Raw genomic sequence first — 25,366 nt, 5'->3', positions numbered from 1 at the left:
GAACGTTTAATTATCTGTGTAGTTGTATTTTGAAAGGTCTCTTTTTTTCCTTAAACACAGGATGATCAGCCTTGTATTGACTTCATGGAGGCTTTGTAAATAAAAATCTGGCTGTCAGAAAAGGGGTGGAATGTAAAATGTGCTTGTTTGGGTTTATTTATTTATTATTGTTTGGTTTACTACTGTTGTATTTCCTGCTTGGGTTGAATTTTCTCCACAGTGACATAAAGTGAAAATGAAAGGCAACTCGAAACTCACTAGATTTATGCCAGAATTTTAAAAAAACAATAATTCTTCTTAAAAAAAAAAAATATATATATATATATATAAAGGAACCTGTTTAAGTTTGGGGTTTTATCAGTGTTAAGTTTCCCATTATTTTTGCTACAAATCATTATCTTGCCTTTAAAGCTTTTTCCTAATTGAACTTGCCATCTGATGTTTTTTACCACATTCTGAATACTCACTCATGACTTCCTCCTATAGGTTCTTTTTATTATGTGGTAAAACAAGATCAATATTTGTTGTATAAATATAGCTTAGAAAATAGGAAACATTTTTTCCAATACTGAGGCAGGTAACTAACCACAACATGTAATATTCACTGATCCTGATTAACGCCATCAACAAATGGGGAACTCAGCATACAGCCATTGCCAGGTACCACCATCTTACTTAATAACACATTTAATTTCCATTATTTAGCAGAATAATTTTAGATTATTTCTCCAGATACTGGTGTGCTTGGGGAAATGAGGAAGGAGCTTTTACATTTTTGAGGTAGGGGTCCTACAGGTCATAACGTAAGGGAGGGAGGGAGGGAGGGAGGGAGATAAGTTTAGGTTGCCTCTCTTGCCCCTTTCACAAGGGAAGGATAGTCCCCAAAATTTGAATGAAGGTGCCACTGTTGAGAAGACCTTCTTAGAATTTGGCTAACAGGCTGAAATGTACACATAGAAACATTCTTATCCCTCTAGTAGTATAACAGGGTCTTCTCACAGAGACATTCCCTACAATACAGGAACCTAAAATCACTTCTCCACTCCCAGTTTTGCGTGAGATGCATCCGTTCTATACCAGCCATTCCCTGTGGCTGTGAAGGCTGTGAAGAGTGGATGGATGCCTGCCTATGACAAGAGAAGAATTAAAAGGAAGAGGACCAATTGATTATGACAAATAGTAGGATTGAAATTAGAGCTGCCAAGCATTTATCTTCTCAATCCATTCTATTTACCCCATCCCTTAATGCTGTCATCCTCTGCCACTGTTGCAACACACTCTCCTTTGACTCTTTCCACTTTTCCATTCTCTAATCTTTCTTCCAGCAGTCTTCTGTGTGCTTTCGTTCCTCAACTGAACTAAGATTGTAAGAATCTGGAAGTGCTATTACCAGCTCATGTTCAGGGGCTACAAGTCTTGTAAGCTCTAAATTAAGTGTTACTGAAGCTTGTTTTCCTTTGATCCCAATTAGTTCCATTGTTCAAGGGACAGGATTAATTATTTCAGCTATTTGTCAGAAATTTTCATTTTGCTTTGTCAACAGCTATGAAACATATCTGCTCTATAACTGCAAAGTCCATTGCTTGTGACTGAAGTATCATGAGCAGGTGCGAAAGGGTATTCTGAGCTGTTTATCAATCATTTGCGTGAGCAACTGGCTTGATGTGTACTAGATTTATCCCTTCCAAGGTTAGGGTGTTTTATGCAGATTCCTAGTTTCCATTCATCAGAAATGGCACTGGAGAGAGTTAAAGCTGAAAATATATAATGTTATTTCTCTTCTACTATCCTCCAAAAGTGTCTTAAGATTTTATTTACAAAAATAAACACTAAAGCCTGATTTGAACCTGTGGTAATAATACAGTCACCACAGAATACGTGTAACAGCTATTTTATTCAACACAACCAATTTAAAATATATACATAATGTTTTCTGTAATTTCCAATAGCATATGGTATTAACATCGAAATGGAATAATTGGTACTTTTCCATTATACCATTCTGCTTCTTGCTATGGATTAGAACCGTGGTTTTACTTACTTGCTAGTTCACCAGTAGAGTGGTGAGAGTGGCTCCCTACAATAGGAACCCAGATGTTTTAAGGGTTTTATTTTGCACTCAGGATGATCCCTTCATGATGGCCATGTGCACTCTTCCGCTCCTTCAGAGAAACCTACTTCCACCAACATATGGTATGTAGAGAAGTAAAAATATGTCTGCCCATTAGCCTAACCATGACTGTGGTGAAGCTCATGAAGGGTCACTGCCCCGCATCCCTGAATTCCTGATCTCTGCTTTTAGCGAACAACCTATATTCATATATTATTCAGAGCCATGGAGCGGATGATGGTCCCAAAACTGTGCCAGGCACAGCTGAGAGCCCCTCCAGGATCAAAAGACAGAGGGGAGGGTGGCCCACACACCGTTGGGGTCCCGAGGGCCTTCCGCAAAGGGGCCGCCATTGCGCCCGCCCAGCGGGGACGGGGCGTACGGAGCTGTCACCATGGCAACGGGCGTGAGGTAAGCGGCGTTGCCTGGCAACCGGGGCTCCGGGCACGAGGAGCCTCTGGAGGGTTCGGAACGCGGCCGGTGGAGCGGGGGGAGGGGAAGGCGGCTGTCGTGGGGGAGGGGAGGGAGCAGGGGCCGTCTTGAGAATGGGCCCGAAACCAGGCAAACGATGGGTGGAAGGATGGGCTGAGGCAGGAGAGGTGCAGCGGATGTCCATAGGAAGGTGCTGGGCGTCAGGACAGCGTTAGCCTGGCGCCACAGGGATGGGGGAGCGCTGCCCACATGTGTCGCTTGTCCTGCAAATCTGTCATGTGCTCCCCTCATCGTTCCACAGGGGAGCAGAGCCAGGGCAAGCCAAAGAGCATGTGGTGATGTGAAAAGACGTTAGCGGAATGTTTGTGCTCCAGTTTTGGTTTTCTTGGTGAAAACGGAGATCAGAAAGAGCTCATTGAGCGTATCGCTCTCATGCAGCGGAGTTGCTTTCTACAGTCATGTCACCGGGCCAGTACTTCTGTTTTTTCAGTAGGATTAGTTATGCCAATAGGTAAACAACAGTTAAACCAGAATGAGTTTAGGGAGACTTGGTGAGATCTAGACTTTGCATCCCAACAAGACAGGTCACAAGTGAGAGACATCCAGAAGGAGCTAATGGAGACAACTCGATGTCTGTATAATGACAGTTACTTTTCTTTGGTTTTTTGAACTAGATGTTATGAAAATTTGCAACTGGCTTGTGCCGACCAAAAGGCTAGGACACAAAGTATGGAATTACAAGGGAAAATACGTATTCACATGTGGAGTGTACCAGCCAAACTGGGGCATCCCAAGAGCAGTTTCACACAAGGTTCTTGTACCTTTCAAGTGTTTGGTTACAACACGATTTGACCGATCACTAACACAATGCTACCGATTACTAATCATGGTAAAACTTCGCAAAGCAACTAAATTTCAGACGCACTCTGGCTGCATGTCTATTGGTCCAGACATCAGTCTTGCTATGGTTACTTATCTATGATGCCAGACAGTTCTGGGAGGGTTTCAAAGACGTATTCGAGGGGCTATAGGATGCTGGCATTGTCTTGGCTGTTCAGGGGTATCTTTATCTGTCAGGGACACCTCTAAGCCTCCAAGAAGCAAAGTCCTTGTTTCCAGGGCTGGGCTGTCCTTCTGGTCCATTCCATGAGCTGGACCATTAGTTTGTTTTACCTAAGGATGAACAATGTTGATGTCTCCAGTAAAATTCCACTACCTCATTACGTTGCAGTGTATAATGTGAACTAATATATATTAACAAAGTTAATACACTTTCATACTGCTTGACATAATAGTTAGGGAAAGGAATCTTCATAATGTAGACAATAGATAAGAATGAGAAGGTGTAATACAGGGATCTAATGATAGCTTGTACATTGATTCCTCAGGAAAGACAGCTGATGGTTATATGGACATGTAAATCTTCACTGTGTATGAATTAACAATTAAAAAGTAAAATAAAAAAAATATGAGGAGACATACAAAATTGGAAGAAAAATAACATTGACAGTAGTAGAATATTATCCTGTCTTTCTCCATCTCTAAATTATATTATCTCATATGAAATAGTTTTCAGGTGTGATACTTCCACCTCAAACAAGTACACCATTACAGAAATTTGAGTTCAGAGATGTCTGAAAACATTGAGCAGAACAAGAATGAAAAGTTGAGAATGTTTTGTTTATAAAGTATTAAGTGACAACAGCTATAAAAGCTATGAAAAATACCAAGCGGCACAGAGATTTCATGCTGACTTTCCATTTGTGCTTTCAAAAAACATGTCAAGGGCATGTTGTGAAAACTGAAAGACATGGCACTGTGGATGTACTAAATTACAGCAGTCAGGAAGCTTACTGGTGTTGTCGTCTCCATATTAGAACTGCCTGATGCAGCCCATGCTCCATCCAATGTGGAAGAAATTGCTCCAGTATGACACCTCCTATCACCACTGCCTCTTCACCAGATCTAAACTATTAAACATATGCAATTTCTACATCACACAAATAGAAACCAGGCCTACAAGTTCATAAGATGTGTGCAATGTGGGCAATGTGTGCTTGCAGCCCAGAATGCCAGCTGTATTCTGGGCTGCAACAAAAGAAGCACGGCCAGCAGGCTGAGTGACCTGATTCTGCCCATCTACTCTGTGCTGGTGGGACTCCACCTGGAGTCCTGTGTCCAGCTCTGGAGTCCTCAGTAGAAGAAAAATGTGGACCTGTTGAAGAAGATCCGGAGGAGGCCACAAAAATGATTAGAGGGCTGGAAAGCCTCTTCTATGAAGAAAGGTTGAGGGAGTTTGGGTTGTTCAGCCTGGAGAAGACTCTGGGGAGACTTATTGCAGACTTTCAGTTCTTAAAGGAGGCTTACATGAAAGATTGGGACAGGCTTTTTAGCAGGGCTTGTTGTGATAGGAAACGGGGTAACGGTTTTAAACTAAAAGAGGGGAGATTCAGACTAGATAGAAGGAAGAATTTTTTTTACAATGAGGGTGGTGAAACACTGGCACAGGTTGCCCAGAGAGGTGGTAGATGCTCCATCCCTAGAAGCATTCAAGGTCAGGTTGGACGGGGCTCTGAGCAACCTGATCTAGTTGAAGATGTCCCTGCTCACTGCAGGGGGGTTGGACTAGATGACCTTTGAAGGTCCCTTCCAACCCAAACTATTAAATGATTCTGTGATTCTATATTCTAAGATATTCCAAATAAAAATGTATCGATATCCACTTTTTATCTTCTTGAATTTTGTTCTACTCCAGGCATTAAAATTTTATCTCTTGAGTCCACAAGAGAAACCAACTCTGAGCTTTTCCCATTACTATCAAACTGTGCAATGGGAAAGAATTTTCTAATTGGTGTTTTACAATTCCTGCATGGCAATCTGAATTTCTGGTACTAGACCTATTCTACAAGTCTTTGGTTCTCATCATTTTAGAATGGCCATTTTAGTATAAACTTTCCTACTAACTGTGAAGTGGGTATGTTAAGGAGCAGACGATGAGGAGCCATGCTAGAAGCAAGTATCTAGGCAGACTCACTGCCATAATGCTGAAACAAAATTTGTGAAGTTCCAGATTTAGTGCCACATCACCCCCAAATTCCTTTGCTGCAGAAAAGCACAAGCTATCCCAAATTATTCAGGCATCAGAATTTTACTGTAAAGTACAAGTACTGTGTCTATAAGTTCTTTTTATGATTTGTGAGCACACTTTATAGCATTACTGAAGTGTAGAATTTTATTCCTGGTTTCTAGCTGATGTGATAAACTTCCCTGGCTTTCTATCTCCCCGTTTTTTACTACTACCAGCATCACTTGGTCAGATTATGGTCTGCTGCACTAGAAAAGAATGCATGCTATTCTTTATAAGATATATGGAAGAGAATAATTCTATCTGTAAGGAGACCTTGTCTCACACCTTGAGTTTAAACTGAAAACACATTTAATATCAAGCACAGAGCAGTAACATTTTATAGTCAACTATGCTATTGAAAGCACCATATTTTATTTCATATATCCAACTTTTGCATGTGCCCTTTTTGACTATTTAACAGTTCCATACGAAGGTGTGGGTTTCCTCTGCCCCACACTTTACCATGTGTATTGATACGCTGATTTGTTAATATGTAATTCTGATTTTGTAAATGATGTCATAAGCTTTAGGGTAGTGAGAAGGCAGGCCGTTAGATCTTTACACTGTTAAATGACACTTGCACTAATCATGAAACATTTTAAGAAGAAACAGACTATGGATCGCTGATTCAGGAAGCTTCAGGCTTACTCAACAACTTCTTGTCTATGATTCTGTGATTGTATTTTTTGGAAGTGCAAAGGTGTCAGGCCCAGTTTTTTGGCCAAACACCAGTGTAGAGATCTGGAATGTGACTTGCATGCATCTTCAGTAAAGTGACAGATAGAAATCATAAATAGTAGAATTATACTGATTAAAAGTAAGATCCAAAGGGAAAAACATAATATCATAGTATCTTACAAAGATGTGTTATAAGTATTGGATTTACTGTAGATCTCTTCAGAAAAAATACAGAGTTAGGATTCAGTAATTCTCAATTCCGCAATTGAAGGAAAAGGCTAATTTTCCATGACACTTTTGCTGTGAAGCATACTTCATATATGTGAGTTTTTCAGTTGCCCACAGATTCTTTTTTAGTTATTAAAAAGGCAAGAAAGGCACTAGTGTGGGAGAGAAAGAGGAAACTTTCAGAAAGTGAAATGAGTTTAAAGCTTTTTTATGCAGTGGTTGCACTTAGATGTTCTGCTTTGAAAGAGTACAGGCTTGATATTTGGTTAAAATTCATAATACAATGACTGTAATTATACTGAAATTATAGCATAGTTACACCAGTAATTTTTTTATCCTGCAATTACCACTAATTCACATAACCACAAAGAGCATGGCTGGGAATAATTATAGTGTGAACACAATGGTTCATGTGAACACAATGCACATCCGAGATACACATACATACTTATATACAGACATATATACAGAGATGTGATTGTGTGTCTGTCTATACATATATGTAGAATTCAGATGTAGAATACAGATACACGTGTTGCATAAAATGGGAATAACTGGAATACCTGTATAGTTACTTCATATTTCTATTGGCATCAACTAATCATTAAAAAGCATGACCTTACTGTAACCAGGTATCAACTGGACTGAAACTACACTGTAATTCATCGCTGTGTGATTATGTTGATATCCCATATGTTTAAAACACAAAACATTTTAACTATTGCACATCATTTTTAAAGTCAATATAGTGACTTTATTCTAATCTCAATTACTTGCAATTGTTTATAATGTGTATGTGTTGAAAGGACACATTTTTTAAAAATCTCATCATTGAATTATTTGAGTATGATGAAACAATTCTGAACTCAGTTTCGGTGCTTTTATAATCCAAAAATAGGAAAGACGTAGAATTTTAGGTTTGTAATATTAGTTTTCTATAGTAAGTACTGAGGAGTTGCCACAGTTTAAAGCTATTTAGAAAGACTAAGATATTAAATGTTCCACATTATTAGTGGCATGTTTTGCATTAGCTTTCACACTAAATTGTTGAAAAATATTTAAGTTTTTACAGTGCACTACCACTTCCACCACAGAGTGTAAGGAATCTAAAGAGTAAGACAGATGTGAAAGAGAAAAAAAAGACAAAGGTAGAACGAAATAGTACCAGTGATCTTTTTGGTTTCATGATTTCTGTCTTGTTTTTTCAGTCTTGGGGTGTGGCTTTGTCTCCCTGCTTTATATGGTAGAAAAATGGAAGGGACTGCTTGCAGGAAACACAAAGAGAACAAATGGGAAGGACCATTGGAGGCAGGAAGTGCAATGTTGACGAAAGAAGGAAGTGAGAGCCATAGGGGAAGCAGCCGGTCAGACAGGGTCAGGAGAGTTAGGAACAAAGAGTTCTGTGCAATGACATCATCGGTGAGCCCACTGAAATTACTTCTGTGACCATGTCTGCAATCATCAAACTCTGGTGGAGTCCTTACAGGAAAGTGTTTACGCTTCCCCTTAGCTCATGTAAACACTGAGTGATGGCGGGAAGATGACTGCATGGAAACTACATCAGTGAATGATGAGGTGTGAAGTAATGATTTTTGGCCTACAGCAAGGCTAAGCTACAGCTGAAAACAGAATGCAGGTGAAAGACTTATTTGTCAATGTCCCTGCAATTCTACTTCTGCATATTTGGTAGTTAAAGTAGAAATGTGTGCCTAACTCAAGATACGCATTTATCATTCAGGACGCCTTTGCAACATCATCTCTGTTGCAAAATCCCACTGGTTGTGATAGTTCAGTTTTAACAGCATGTTTCTCTAACTTCCTCTCTTTAGGAGCAAGAAAGCTAATGCAGCCTTGCACACTACATACTCTCCTGCATTATATTATTGCATCTGTAAGCGGAGGGTTATATATTCAAATCCCTTCCACAGCTGCATGCACGCACAGCAGCACGGCAAGGTAGAATTAAATACTTGGAATGAGGCTCTCATTAGTGACTTCTCAAGAAGACTCACTTTGTAAACTACCAAGCTTAGTCAGTCAATTAACTTCTAAGCCTATGTACTATTGTGCTCACCTTACCTGCATGCAATAAGGTCAGGTTAATATACCTATGAAAACATATGTCTTTGAAGTACCTGAAATAAGCAAGGCTTAGCAATATTTATGCCCATTATACCATTATATATATATTCATCTGTGAACAGACTAGTATGCTCCTGAGTGGACCTTCAGTGTCTCACATTTGTGTGGTAATAATTAGTGCATGGGTGGGTCTGTTTTATGATGGCATACATAAATATGTAATGCTATTGGTATGAACAGTGCAGACAACTGAAGAATGTTATAATGAATGTGTAACAACTCATTTCCTCCAAAGAACAATTATTACAGGGCATAACTTCTAACACAGGAAAACCTTCATTCTGAAATGGAACCATGCCTGAGGTGGGATGGTACTGGACAATCACATAACCACTCCCTCTTTTGAAGTACTTTAATGTCCTTTTTTATCAAACTTATTAAAATGAAAAGCACAGGGGGGTGGAAATCTAGTCTTTTTCCTGAAGTGAATGGGTTTTTCTTGGCGTTCTCCTGTACAGGCATGCTAGGTGGTGACAACTGATTTAACTTGAAACTCAACATAAGAACCTTAAATATGAACAGCTCCCTTTTATAAATACCCAAAATCAAGGGGCAGAGAAGAGGGAAAATGGAATGCAAAGACAAATTACACCATGTTAATGCTGGACTACCCTACCAGTTGATCACTGGATGTTGCATTTGCCTTCTGATTTTAAAAGAGACAAACAGATGAGAAAATGTTTTTGAGACTGCCATACTGTAGACAAAAAAAAAGTGTAAGTTCTTAGGAGGTGAGATCTGTTTAAGAACCTAGAAATATAGTGATGCTATTTGTATGTGTGCCTGAATCCAAGACACTTTTCTAGAAACATTTTTTTGGGAAAACCAGCAGCTTCCTCTTGATATTACAAATTAATTGGTCTATCTCCTTCCAAAGACACGCTTTGCAAGAACTATTTCATTTTTTTCCAATGCAGAACAAACAAACAAAAAAAAAGAGGTTACATTGAAATGATTGAAAGTACATAACAGGAAAACAAACAAACAAACAAACAAACCACACCTAAAAAAAAAACCTCGAAAAAAAAACAATTCTGGAAGGCAGTGGTGGTAATGATGCCCAGGATACAACATCAATAGACTCCTCTTAAATTAGCATGGCTAATGAAAGAAAGACCTAGAAGACATTTGAAAACACACCAGTGAGCCAAAATGAAAGTACAACAGCCTCAGGAGTGTTTATTCTTCACCTTAGAACCCACTTATTCTTTATAAAGAAAACCAAAAGGACATTAATGAGTCAATATGACTCACGTAGTTTCAGGAAATGGCCATATACACATTGCCAGATTATATCAAGAGGAGAAGGAATGACCACATTACACCTGAGGATCAACACAGTAAAGACCTGCGTAACCTTCCTAGTGGTTTCTTGCTTCCCACAGCAGCACTGTCAGATATATCCAAGAATCTGTCACTGAGTCATCTCATCTGTTCCAGTGCTGCACAGATAAGAGTCCTGCAGGAAACAGGGTCACGTTGAATGCATATGTGTTTCAGATGAGCCATTTTGCTGCCCATTGCTCTCCGTACGGCATTCCTCCACACCTGGATCAGCTTCTCTATTTACTTGTGTACACCTTTCTCCTGTCCTCAGATCATCTTGACTTGATGTCACCTTCCTGTTCTAAACACAAGTGCAACAGGCAGTACAAGTGTTTACAGTTACACCTTGTTTACAAGTATATGCAGAAAAGGGTACAGACCTTATTAGAGTGACCACACTTTTCTCTCCTTCTGTGCTTCAGTATAGTCCTATCAGGATCCCCTGGGCAGATCCCTGTTCTTTTGAGAGAGGATCACATCCAATCCTAGCTGAGCAGCTTCTGAAATACCAAGATCTGCAAGTGGCTGGCAGTGCCAACACTGGAGGAAGGGAGCCATTACAAAGCAAATGGCCACTGGCAGGACTGCAATAAGGAAAAGGGCAACACCAGCACTTCTGTTAATGCTGTTGACATGATCATTCATACTACATGGAACAAATTAAATGTTTATAGCAAAGGTGACCAACAAACCCCAGCAGAAATTCTATAAAGTTTGAAGTTGGTTTCACAATGTACCCAAACAAATTCAGCCCCTAATGAAGTGGTTCCTGTCAATGTGTAGCCCAGAAATAGAGATCCAGATGATACAGATACTGCTGGAAACCAGGTGAAGACTCAGCCTGAAACTGGTGCGCAGACATCATCTACCATTACCTATTGTATATCATATTCCTTTACAGAGAAAGCAAAGCTACCTCATTCCTCATAGTGTTTGGGCACTGTCACACTGTGCACAGTTACCCTCCCCGCAACCTCAGGTTCTGTCTGCACATCTTAGTGCATGAAAACTGTGTGCACCAAAGAGTTACATTTTCAACAAGCTCATTTCACAGAGATATATCCTGCAGCATTTGTGTGGAAACAGGAAAAATACAGGGAGGGAAAAAATAGGAAAAATAAATTTTCTTACAATACTTTTATTTACCTTTCACATTTAGAATGCAAACTGGCAAAATTAGGTCTCCTTGAATGCACTGTAAGGCACTCACTGCAATTATTTGTATTTTACTTGTATTTATATATATCTTTGCCATGTGTGTTAAACTTTGACAAATGTTTCACAAGACAACTGGTACCTTTTCTAGTTTGCCCACAGTGTGCTCCTGCTAATTCAGCCTAGAGACTTCAATCTTGCAAACAGCATAATCCATATTTCCAAAAAGGACAGTGACTTTTGAATGAAGCCATTCTGCCATCTGAAACACATCTCAAACAACACCTTCTACCCAGATAGCCTGTAGGTCTGAGCATGAAATTATTACACAATTGTGGCTGCAAATTCCTCAGATTCTCTCCAAGCAAATACCAACTCTGTATAGGCTTGAAGGTCCCATAGAAATGAGCTGCAAGTGAGAAAAAAAATAAGTCCTTCCCAAGTGTTCTTCAAGCTGGCAATAGGAATCATCAACAACTGATAAAATACAATTTCATCCTTGCTGGCAGCTGGCCTAGTATTTGGACAATAAGGATTTGTGTGTTTTTTCTTCTTTATTTCCACCTGCACACTGCACTCCTAATAGATAGAGGCTGTCATCTGCTGGGTACCTGATAAAGCTCTAAGGAGGAGAGAGGGATGAAGGACAAACTTGCTGAGCTCATATCTGCATCTCAGCAAAATGACCAGAAAGCTGACAAAACAAGACAGGTATTTCACAGTCTTCCCATTGGAATTTATTCAGTACATACCTATCATAATATTTAGAACAGTTTTTCTAAAACTGTTAAACATTCTTAACATGAAACTACCTTCTTCTCTTTCTACCTTCTTAGTTCTCATTCTATTCCAGTGGACATGAAAGAAAATAATTCTGCTGTTTTTTGCAGCAACTTTTCAGTATTTGAATTGTAACCACATTTCCCCTCATTCTTTGTAAACATGTCCAGTTATTCCAACCCCAGGTTTTCTAGATTTCTTATATTTTTTTGTCACTCATCTTTAGATTTTCTCTGACATATATTTGCTTGGAGTGTAGTGCCCATATCTGGACATACTATTCTATAGCTAAGAATTTAACAAGCTTTCCACTTGTAAACTGAAAGGCTCACCGATAATGTCATTGTTCCCTATGCACTTTAAATTATCATTACGATGTTGAATAAATAATATTTTTACTTTGTAAAATTCTTCTCGGGAATTTTATCGGAAGTTCACTAACTTACAGTTTCCTCCTATTACATCCATTTATATAGTATTTAAAAATTGTTTTTTCAGTTTCCCTGGTATAAGTACATTCTTTTCCCATTGCTCAAACTTGATCTTTGATCAAGGACAGTAACTGCCTGGATGAAGAGGCAGAAATTGTGCCTATCTATCCTCACAGGTGTGGTCGGTTAACCTTGGCTAGATGCCAGGTTCCCACCAAAGCCGCTTTATCACTCCCCCTCCTTAGCCAGATTGCGGGGAGAAAGTATGACGAAAGGCTCATGGGTCGAGATAAGGACAGGGACATCACTTACCAACACAAGCAAAACAGACTTGATTTGGGGAAAAAAAAAAAAAAAAGGTCAGAGTAGTATAATGTGAAATAAACCCAAATCTTAAAACAGTTTCCTGCCACCCCTCCCTTCTTCCTCCGCCCAACTTCATTCCTGGCTTCTCCACTTCCTCCCCCCTGCCCCAGTGGAGCTGGGGGATGGGCAATGGGGTTTGCGGACAGTTCATCACAAGCTGTCTTTGCCACTCCTTCCTCCTCACACTCTTCCCCTGCTCCAATGTGTGCTCCCTTCCACGGAAGAGAATCCTCCACAACCTCTCCAACATAGGTACTTCCTACAGGCTGCACTTCTTCATGAACTGCTCCCGGATGCGTCCCTTCCATGCGGTGCAGTCCTTCAGCAACACTGCTCCAGTGTGGTCCCCCCACAGGGGATCACAAGTCCTGCCAGAAGACCTGCTTCAGTGTGTGCTCCTCTCCATGGGGTCACAGGTCCTGCTAGGAGCCTGTTCCCGTGCAGGATCTCTACAGGGTCACAGCCTCCTTTGGACATCCATCTGCTCTGGCATGCGGTCCTCCATGGGCTGCAGGCGGGTATCTGCTCCACCATGGACCTCCATGGGCTGCAGGGGAACAGCCGGCCTCACCATGGTCTGCACCACAGGCTGCAAGGGAATCTCTGCTCCAGCACCTGGAGAATCTTCTCCCTCTTCACTCACGTTGGTGTCTGCAGGGCTGCTTCTCTCACATATTCTCATTTGTCTCTTGGTGCTGCTGTTGCACAGCAGGTTTTTTTTCACCCTTCTTAACTATGTTATCTCAGAGGTGCTACCACCATTGCTGATGGGCTCATCCTTGGCCAGTGGCAGGTTCATCTTGGAGCCAGCTGGCATTGACTCCATTGGACATGGGGAAAGCTTCTGTCATTTTCTTATAGAAACCACCCCTGCAGCCTGCCCACTACCAAAACCTTGCCATGCAAACACAATACAACAGGCTATTCAATCGCTCCAGAAAGTCTCTCCACCTTTACGTCACAGGCTCCTACCTCTGCCACTGTTACCGAGCAAAGCACAGTGAAAACCTGCCACCCAAAGCAAATACTACTCAGAAACCACCACCTGATCATAAGGCCCTCCACCTGCCCAACAGGTTTGTAAATGAATTGCACTGTCACTTAGCAGGTGATCAGTTTGTAGGCAAGCAACTCCTCTATTTTCCATACGATCCATAAAAGGCTGACACTTTCACCAACAGGAAGTGGATTGTGTGCTGAAATCTAAGTTGCCATGTATACTGTGTCTCTGTATTGGTACCCTGAAGAAAAACAACTATTCCTACTGCAAACTCCCACTTTCTGACAATAGGAAAGAGTTTAAGCCTTTTGACTCTTGGTTTCAATTCAGTCATCTAAAAACCAGCAACACTCGTAACTACACTAGCGGTTAGTGAGAGGCAATCATCTAACCATTAGAAATTGCAGTCCCTAACTTGTTTCACATATGATAAGAAACAACTCCCTGACAATAATCTGGTCAGAACTGGTCACAGTTCCAAAGACACTCAGTGTCCAGCAGTGTGGAAATGATGATCTGGCCATTTATTTAGGTACTTTGCATAGCTTTAATTATTTTGAAAATCTGCCTTTTACTTTTGTAGACTTTTAATGGACAAGTTTAAAATCAGGCTATTTTGTGAACTTAAGTATTAAAAAAAAAAACAAAACAAACAAAAACAACAACTCCCCCCTCCAGCAACAAACCACAAACAAAACAAAACAACCCCCCCCCCAAACAAACAGGATCTGAACACTGGCTGGCAGAGTTACAGATGAAAGAATTCATTTTAGTGATTGTTTTGATGGAAATGATGTTATGATGAGCCCATCCTAGAAAGGGAGAATTCTGAAGAAAACAAAATTGTATCCAATCTTGAACATCCAGGGTTCAAACCTCCTGCCTTTTTTTTTTTTCTCCCCCAAACCATTTTTTCTGTGCTGTCAGCAGAGACCTGAAGGGGAGAAATCTGTGTTATTGCAGCTGAATGCTGGGGAACACATTTGTTCCTGAACTGTTAACAATATCTGAAGACAGCCAGGAGACCAAACATTGGAGATGACCTACCTGGATGAGGAAGAAATTGTCAAAACCAAACCCCACACAATCCTCAGGTCTTCAGCTGGCAATGCCAAATCCAAACAGCTCACGTTCACACAGCACTAGAGCGTGATGTGTAAACATCGTGCTACAATTTCGAGATGTCCTTGGCTGAGATACCCTGCTAATACAAATTCAGAGGCTAACTAACAGCATGGGAGAAATGGTGCTTAGCAGTTGAAATCCATTACAAAGCTATATGGATCTACTTTAAAGCCTGGACTAAAGTGATCACATAGAATTCAGAATTTACAATATATATATATATATATATATATATAAACCAACAGATGGAAACCCTTTCCATCACATAATGCAAAAACTTGCAGAGGATGAGGCTGTGGTAAGAGAAAGACACAGCTGAGAGGCATTCACCGATCTGGTGCCTCTCTTGGACAGGGCTGATGAAGCAGCCTAACTGGCTGAAGCTGAAATTGCTGAGATGGGTAATTTTCCACAAGGACCCCAGCTGAAACCTTTTCTTTGCAGTACAGAGCTCATTTCAGCCTCTGCATAGTTCATTTGACCCTGTTCAAACCCCTCTCTGTGTGACTTCTCTCCAGTCCAAAGCAAGTAGTCCTATCCCCTTAGATGAGAGGGGTAAAATCTGCAGCCTAAATAGAGGTCTTCTGACCTCTGGATGTGACTTACATTTCCCAGGGACATTGTGTGCATTTGATAACTTCTATTTTCTAACAAAGACACATTCTTAATGCTGCTGCAAAGGAAATATACTGAATATGTCCACCAAGAACCTGCATAATTATTTTCATATGGACCTTTCTCTCTCTGTGACTGACTTACAAAACAGTGAAGTTGAGTCGCACTTCATTTCTTTCCAGTGTTTCCAGCTTTACTTCCTTTACTCCTGTATACTGAAGCACAACAGCTACAAAAAGGTTGATTTTTGTTGGGAAAATGAGAAGATACATCTCTCTGTTCTCTGTTAAGTCTCAGACTCTTCATGTGCTACATGTGCATACACACACATACACTCCCCATCATGGCAAGTAGGCCCTCCAAAGTTACAGGATGGCCTTCCATCTTGTCTCACTGTGGGAAAATTCAAGGCCCAACATTTATTCACCAATATTTTGTAGTTTTGTCCGCAAGAGGAAGGGCATGTAAGATTTTGGTTCCTTGCAGTGTAAGGATTGTTTAAAAACATATTTTCCTCTGATTAGAAATTATATCTGACAACCAGCGTTCACAGTTCCAGGGTAGCTACATTTGTTTGCACTGCAGGGTTGAATACATTGTAGAAAGGGTAGAATTTTTCCTAAATGGCCCCAAGAGAGCTTAAGGAACTGCAAAGGTAAAGCATAAGATCACCATAATTAAGTGGTATTATATTTATTCCCAGCTCAACTGAGAGAGATTACTGGCAGGGGAATTTATACGTTTTGAACGTACAATTTTATGCACAGTCAGAATCACAGCTTCCTTAATTTGTATTTTCCTGTTATTGTACTGATGGAAAGACAATTTGAGCAACAGGAAAATTTGATTGTAAAAAGCTGTAATAACTGGCACAGTAGAATTATATGTAGGAGTAGTACTTGGAAAAACTGACTTCGAGATTGGCTGCATATATATATATTTTTCTGTGTTACAGTAGTGTTCACCTTTACATCAGCCCAATGTCAGCTATCTGTAAAGTCCTCAGAAGTTAATTTAAGTTCCCCATGCATGGCTTGTAGCATGAAGTGGATGTTGGGGCTTTTTGGAAATAAAATGGCAGACCAGATCACATTATTGAGGCTCTATGGATCTGAACAAATCTTCAACTTTTTTGTCCTTATGGTTAGGTGCCATGTTCTTTTCCATATGAGTCATGGCTGATACTTTTGAAGGATGCTTCTGACTGGTGTCTGGGCAGAACTTCACATACAGGCTGTAACTTTCTATGAATCAAGAGATCGTTGTTATACAGCAAAGGTGTACAAGCCAACAGAAAGAGCTGGACAGCGGAAAGAGTTATTTGGGTCACCACCCAGTTTCAAAATCTATTTATTTTTAATCAGAATTTGCACATCACCTAAACTTCATGGTGCTCTCTAGTTTCTGCACCTCTAGACAACTTAACAAACAGTAATCAGAAAAAAAGTAGCTTTTTTTTTTTCTCAAAATGGAAGGCTCCAGATCTTTCCTAGCAGAGGCCATTCTTTCTTTGCTACTGGATTTCCTTTTTTTTTTCCTCATTACACAGTGTTTCGCCAGTATTTTTAGCACTGATGGATGAATGCTTGCTAGTTGAAGCACTTACAATGTGGAGTGCATTGCATTCAAGTTTGCAGGACATTCTGTACATGCTCTGTTGACCTACATATGCCTTCTGGCTCTTGCACAAGGACAGAAAGGCAGCTCCATTTCCTGCCATGAGTCATCAGTCAAGAATGATATTTAAATAAGAGAAAAAGGAAGAAAAAAACCAACAAATTCCATGGAAAAGCAAGTAGCAGCCTGTGTTTTTAACAGACAGAACTACGGGTTTTTTTCCTTTTTTAGTAACCATCTTGCTAGGAAATCCCAGGGAAGTCAGAGCCTTGTAGTTTTTATTATGCTACAACTAGTCTGAGTGGAAAGACTGTAATACAGCATAATGTTGATCTTGTCTAGCTGTAGTGAAGTAGATATTGCCGATGTGTTTGTCTCCACTAGAGTTTCACAATGATAAATTTTATGAATACACACATGCATAACCCCTTTTTGTCAATGAAGACGCAGTCTTAGGTTAAAGAATAAACTTTTAGAACCTGGATCAGTTGTGTGAAGAGTGCACACGTAACCTTTACAAATATCAGCTGTCTCAAGCTAACTGGCTGTTAGTTAAGTTGAGGTAAAGTCAAGTGAAGACAAGCTCTGTTGGGAGGATGGGATGTGCTCAAAGAGACTTTTCCTGAGTTAGTTAGTCTGCATCTTGTACCGTTGCTTGAAGCAAGTAACAGTGATTACTATAGGAGACAGCATACTAGATTCAACTACTCTAATCTAGCAAAGTAATGCTTTCCTTGCTGTAGAATGCCCAGAGAAACATCTTGCTAGATCGCAAATTTTCCTGATGCTTCCTGTTTTGTTTCTGTCAAAGTGGTTTTCTGTCTTATGGGCAAGATTGTTTTCTCTCTGGGGACTATGGTTTGGCAAATTAAATTAAATATTTTTTTCAATGTTGTTCAAATCTGGTGGGTTTTTTTTACTATTATTTTTGACAGGAACAGGAAAAAAAAAAAAAAGAAACAGAGGGAAAATATATGATGATTAAGATGTGGAGGAAGGGAAGAAAGAAAGTGAAGAGCAGCACAGCATGGACATAGGACTCAGCTGGCTAAAAAACCCCAAATAGAACATGGATGATGAACAGCAAGAGGTAAAAGGAGCAGTGAAGGGACTTTCTCATGCTATTACTGTGAAAAGGCAGGATAAGCATCTCACAAGTGTTGAAAAATATAAACTAAAAGGATGAATAAAACAGAATCTGCCACTCTAATTTTTCAAACTGTTCTCAGTCTAGGAGTGATTGAAACTGATTCATTTGCTTGGTGGCTCTCGGCAGCCTTTCCAGAAGGAGCTGATGGTTATTTTCTGAGGAAGTAGTGTTCATAGCCCTCTATTTCACAGGTCACTAACCAGTCCTCATGTTGGGAATCTCTAATAGAAGGCCTATTATAGCAAGAGCATGAAAACTAAACTGCTTTTTGCTTTAGCAGTGGTCTCGAGGGCTCAGAGAAGAATGACACAGGGAGGGAGGAAGTAGAGTCATGTAAAAGTTCGTATGCTCCTACGCACACCTAACCCCTTCTGAGGACAAAGACTTTCACTATCAATGGTCTATCCAAGGCAGAATGTTCTCTTTCAAGAACATCTGCAAGAAAAAGTACCTTATTCTAATATTATTAACACTCAAATGGAGGGGGAGGACAATACCAGTTGTACCATCACAAGTTGGTTTGGAGGCTGAAGTCAGCTTAACAGGGCTGCAAAGGTCAGCTGCTTGCTCTGACCCTCAGCTGTCTGCCACCCCTGGCACTGTGCTGATAAACCCTTTATGGAGACGTACTTTACATCAGATCACAGAAATTATCAGCTTGAAATGTAACTTTATGAGGGGAAAATAGGCTAGCCGTTTTTTTTTTTTTTTTTTCTTTTCCCACCTCTTCAATGACCTAATTAACAGTCCAGCTCCACACACCTTTGTACTGACTCACTGAGGAGGGATAAATTGCATTAGGGAGGGAGAAGCAGCAGGAGAAAAACATCTTAGGGGTCAGGATCTGATGCTGCGAAAACAGTATTTGGAAGGACTGCTTTGGGTCATCTGCTGAAGGACTTTGTGCGACCATGGGGAGAAGCTGCGTCAGACAAGGTTTCGAGGTCATGAAGAGCTCTGCACCTGGCCCACCACACCAGCCCTGCACATGGGTCTGGTCACCAGCAACTCTATTTTTTCCTAACAGCTGTTCCCGTGACACGGTCATGCAGACAATATGAGTTATCCTGGCTGGAAAAGGTGGTGTACAAAGGTTCACGCTCCAGCGCCAGTCACCTCTGGTGGGGGCGGGCAGCAGCTGGTCTCAGAAGACATCTAGGCAGGACTGGTTTGGCTTGTAAGCACAAGGTCCATGTTCAGCTGAACAGGCTGCTGGTACCAGGGAATGAAGTTCTACACATTCAACCCATTCCTTTAGTGGTAGCTGTAATAGTAATGTGGTTTGATTTAAAATAAGAGATGGCAAGAGCTTAAGCCATGAGGAGTGGCTAGAGGCATTTCTATTGATAAGCAACCACTCCACCCATCCATCTCTTGTCCTAAAAGTGGGATTCTTTGCCTGCTGTGCAAGCAGCCAAATATAAGCACAGAGTTGAGATATTGTTTTATTATCATGTGCTAGGTGATAAAACCACAGAACTAGCACAACTTCACAGTACTCACATCATTCACACTTTTGATTTTTGGTTAGTTCCTCCCCACATTTCCACCCCCTTTCCAGGATTGGTTAGTAATTTACATACAGTTACACAGTAATATGCTTGTGGGTTAGGGTCTTCACTTGGGCAGAGGTCTGTGCATCTGTGGGTGTGATTTTTAGTATTATAATGAGTTTATAATGAGCAAAGTTCATCTAAAGGACACTATCTGACGGTTTTAAGATACGTGTTAAATAAACTCAACAATTACGCGTGTTCTAGGATGCAAGGAGGAGCAAGTCCTGATAAGGAGTTCCTCAAATCACTCTTTGTTTAAGGAGCAGACTGACCCACTACTGGTCCACCGCTTGCATATTTGCTGACACGATTCATTCTTTTACTTGGTAACTACTGCACCTTGGCATTGGAACCTGAAATCAAAGCCAAAATTTAATGGCTTCTGCCATGCACTTTTGGAGGGACAGGCCACAAGCAGCACTGCAGAGAGGTATTCCTGCAGATCAGAGATGTGCCTCCAGAGCAGCTCTGGAGTGCAGTAATGTGTGGGAGCTGCTATACTTGTTTAACAGGCTTAGCTGGCCCAGACCCAACACCCTGGGAGCTGTCAGCATTTCTGGAGCAGTAGCAATCTGGTGATGTCTTCTTCCCCACCTGGAAAAAAAGATGAAGCATGTGAGAGTTAGAAGGCTCCTCTGTATGCCTTCCCATACAATGATCTGTGCATGGGACTGTCCCTCTCCATGTGCTTGGAAGAATCCCTCCATCTAACAATAAAGAGCAAAAAAGACAAAGGCAAAGGGAAACCTGCACATACAAGCCCAAACTTGTGTCTTCTCTAATACTGTTTTGATCCGCTGAGGCCGGGAAGTGGCACCGATGCTGAATATTCTCAAGTACATCAAGCCAAAGACATGTTACTCAATACTTGTGGACCCAAGTCTTGTCGATATATGCGAACTGTGCTCCAGGATCTCAGGCTATTTGATGCCTAGAAGATCACTCCTCTGTGGTTAACTGTGCCCTCAGACCTCTTTCAGTCACAGAACTGATGGGTCTGGCTTTAAGCTAGGTCCAGACACAGGGGAAAAAAGAAAGATGGCTGCAGACCTCCTCTCAGACACCTTGCCCACCTAATGCTCCGAGTTGAAGGGCAGTCTGGTTTTTTATCCAAAATCCTTTCTTAAATTCAGTTTTGTAGCTTCTAAGAGGAACGAACAACCAACCACCCTTTGACTGTCAAATTTTGTCACTTAGATGCGAAGTAAATACTTAAGACTCATTTACACGTGAAGCTTTTCCTGTTTAAGTCCATGTGTGAATACTGTTGTTCTGAATAGGAATATCCATGGGCAGCTATTTCAGAGCAGCCATTGCACTTTTAAATTCATTGCTTCCCCCAACTCCCATTAACTTCAAAGTGCTGTTAGAACAAACATCTTTTGGAGAGCTTGTCTACCTGCCCATATAACATAGAAAAGACAGAATACGTGCTTTTCTTATTACTTAAGAAGGGTGAGAATAGCTGTTGTCCTCTTAAATTCATCGCCTATCTTATTTTACAGTATTTTATTTATACAGACGGTCTTGACTTTTTTTTTTCCATTTTTTTTTTCTGTGTCATGCTAGAATGCCTAGATTTGGCAGGGAGAACTCTCCATTCCACACTTTCCATGATAACAAGATATAAATAATGTCTATTGGACAAATACAAATATTTCAGGGGAGAAAACATATTTGAATGGTTATTTGAATAAAAATTCCTGTTCAGTGGCCAATGCCATTGCGCTGAATTACTTCATCTATTTATGAATGTTTAATATTTTGTTTGTTATCGCACCATCATCTCACTATGTCCAACCATTTTTCTAAGTAATTTCTCTTGCCTCATCACAGATAATTCCATGGAAGGTCCTCCTCCGGGTAAAGCAAAATCCATCTGGGAATCAAAATACATTTCAAGCACAGTGTGCACACATTCGCAAAGATGCTGTAATGATGGCTGATGATTAGCAGTGAGTGAATATTGCCAAAAAAGGATAGAGAAGAAAAGCAAAAATACTCTTGGTGTTTGTAAACCTTTGGTAAAATTGGAGCAATTTTTATTTAATATTTTTACCCTGTTCTTCCTAATTTCTTAAAGTTTGACTGACAAAGCTAAAGAAAATTCAGCCCTCCCAGTCTCCATGACCAACGGAACCACAGAGCCAAAAAGTCTAAGAACAGATGCAACTACGGTGCGAGGGGTGCTGCTGCCAATTTGTTTTTACTCAGAGGATGGGCAAAAGAAACTCAACTACCAATGCATGTCCACTTGCAAAGTCTGACAGTACAAACTGGTGACTGTCTTCATAAACATTTCTCAGTAGAGGCAAGACCTGCTGTTAGGTTTCCTGAGCCCAAGAGCAACAGCATAATCTTGATGTCCTTTTATAAACTTCGCTTTTATTGATCCATGTCTTCTTTGCCTACCAGATGTGTGCAGACTGCCCCAATCACATGAGAACAACAATCTGAATTGGGCTGTAGGACGTGATCACATGGGAACACAGGGACAAGTCAGCTGCCATGACCTACTGAACTTTCTGGGAGGAGATGCAGCCCCTTGATCATGATAAAGCCCTTGTGTAGGTGGGCACGCATGAGGGTTTTTATGAGATTTGCTGTACCCATGAGGAATAGCAAGTTCACCTCTTATGTACAAATATGCCCAGTTCTGCAGGGCATGGTGGGCAGTTAACAGTTGCTCCTCTGCTTTTCTTTTGAGCAAATAAGATGTTCCTCCAGGCAGCACAGAATTTGCTGGGAACCAGCTCAGCTCTGAAATATGAGCTATGGCAGATGGGGGGAGGGAACGTCAGCCTGGAAGGGTGTGGGAGAGGATTTCCATTCCAGACACAGGCTTTGGTTAGAGCACTATTGTTCAAATGTGAGTATTCAAGTGGTCACTGAGAAAGTCTCTCTCCTCCCTCCTTCCCCCCACCTTTTGTAGCAATCCTAGTGTTAGTGTAAGGGATGATACATAATTTTTGTTTTATTCCACTGGTTTCATAGTCCTGGTTTAAATGAGCATTTCACAGTAAGACTTCAAAGAGCTTCTGCCTTTTCTTTTTCCATATGGATGTACAGTTTGCTTGAAAATATGTGCCCTGCTCAAATTACATTAAGAAAACATTGGAACTATGATATACACCCATCAGCTAGACATAAATTAGTGCTATTTCAAATTCCGCTGCAGCATCTCATCAGTTTTCAGCGTTTTTTCTCTCATCCTAGGAAACAGGTTTTTACACACCTCTGCTGACATTTGGAGAGTTTAGTCTCTATGCTGTCAAACACTGAACGCTCTGTGAAACCCCCTCATTAAAGAAAAAGAACTCACAATGAGAGAAAAATGAGAAATAACTTGTTTTAACAAAGGAATTGTTGTGATAAGAGGCACTGTTAAAAATACGCATGTGAAATCCATGACATTCAAGCACATACATTCCTGTTTCTAGCCAAGGGATACGTAAGTAGGGGGCAATGTGTGACTGAAAACTGGTAAGATATCTTACATAATTACCCAAGTTATTGCCCAAACCAGGGGAACTGTGAATTACTTTTAGTATGTTAAAAATCACAGAATCACAGAATCACAGAATCGACTGGGTTGGAAAAGACCTCAGAGATCATCGAGTCCAACCCTTGGTCCAACTCTAGTCCGTTTACTAGATCATGGCACTAAGTGCCATGTCCAATCTCAGTTTAAAAACCTCTAGGGACGGCGAGTCCACTACCTCCCTGGGCAGGCCATTCCAATGCCTGACCACTCTCTCTGTAAAGAATTTCTTTCTAATATCCAGCCTAAATTTCCCCTGGTAGAGTTTAAGCCCATGCCCCCTTGTCCTATTGCTAACTGCCTGGGAGAAGAGACCAGTCCCCACCTGGCTATAACTTCCCTTCAGGTAGTTATAGAGAGTGATGAGGTCACCTCTAAGCCTCCTTTTCTCTAGACTAAACAACCCCAGCTCCCTCAGCCTCTCCCCATAGGTCTTATGTTCAAGTCCCTTCACCAGTCGTGTTGCTCTTCTCTGGACCCGCTCCAGCACTTCAATGTCTTTCCTGAACTGAGGGGCCCAGAACTGAACACAATACTCCAGGTGTGGCCTCACCAATGCAGAGTACAGGGGAAGGATCACTGCCCTTGTCCTGCTGACCACGCTGTTTTTGATACAGGAAATGACAGCAGAAGTAGGAGGCTCTTCCATCAGTTCCACTTCTTCAGAAAGACTGTACACAGTAACATTGCTTGAAATCACCAGGAACCTAATAACAGGAGACACTGTCTTTGAAAACCATAATCAAGAATATATTTTTCCCTTACAGGTCTGATATTTGCCTGTTTTGTTTGCCAATACATGCGTATGTTTGGTGAAGGAGACCATTCTCTGGCACTATAAAGGAGTACAAACTTCTCTCAGTTGAAACGAGGCAGTTGTTGCTTCATCGAAGGAAGATACTCTTCCACTCTAATGGAAAATTAATGCTGAAAGATTTTTAGTCCAGTTCAGGAGAGGAAGTATTACAGGGCACATTCATCAAAACACCCACCACCACCACCTATGGGTAAACTACAAAAATCTGAAAATTGCCTTTATAAAAGCTGTAATTCAGACAAATGTTATTGTCCAATCAATTAAAGTAATTTAAAAAATTCCTCCAGGAATATCACATTAATAACCTTATCCTTGTTCTGAGGCAAAGTCCAATAACTTCTAAAGACTGGAAGAATTACAATTACTCGATCATCTTATAGCTCAAAGACCTGTAAACACGGACATTTATAAGCTATAGTCTGTCTGCACTGTCGTACCAAGCTACATCATGTTTTGTGCTGTATATGCACTCTCAACTACACTATACCAAGAAAGACTTTATATCATTTAGGAGATAAATCTGGGAGAATAAAAAGTAGACCTTTTACTGAGGTCCACCGAGATATTTTGACCTTCAAAGGATTTCTGGAAGGAAAAATACAAATCTACTTGTTCCTTAACTCCTACATTTTATGTGTGTGTTTGTTTTACTCTTAATTTGCTCTCCTTCATGTTTTATTCCTTTCCTATGGCAACCTCCTTTCATCACCTCCAATGATCACCCCCAAATCCAATGATTTCCCCTTTCCTCCTATGCCTTGTATGACTTTTCCAACCCGTTTTCTCTTCCCATTCTCTTCATACTTGCTTCTCTTCTGCTGCTCTCTCATGAGACCTGTCCTTGACTCTTCTAATTTGACATTTACATTCTGCAAGAAAAGAGACTGGTAACAGTTTCACTTTCCTGTTCTCTTCCTCCTTCTCTCTTCTTGGCAAGTTCTGAGTCACTAAAACACTTAAGACTGTAAACTTGCATTCATGACTGTGCTGCCATTTAAAAGTATGGAGATGCATAACACCTTGGTAATGTAAACTCTTCATCAGGAAACCTACAGTGAGGGAGTTCTTGATTCCTCTCTGACCTTCTTCAAGCAGTTTTTCAAAGGTGCTTGGGGCTGGAGATAGCCATGATGTGAATGAATTAAGTTTTTGTGCAGCAACTCAGGTTCC

This window comes from Columba livia, chromosome 1 (genome assembly GCF_036013475.1).
Source record: "Columba livia isolate bColLiv1 breed racing homer chromosome 1, bColLiv1.pat.W.v2, whole genome shotgun sequence".
Classification (NCBI taxonomy): domain Eukaryota; kingdom Metazoa; phylum Chordata; class Aves; order Columbiformes; family Columbidae; genus Columba; species Columba livia.
This window is presented reverse-complemented; position numbering follows the sequence as displayed.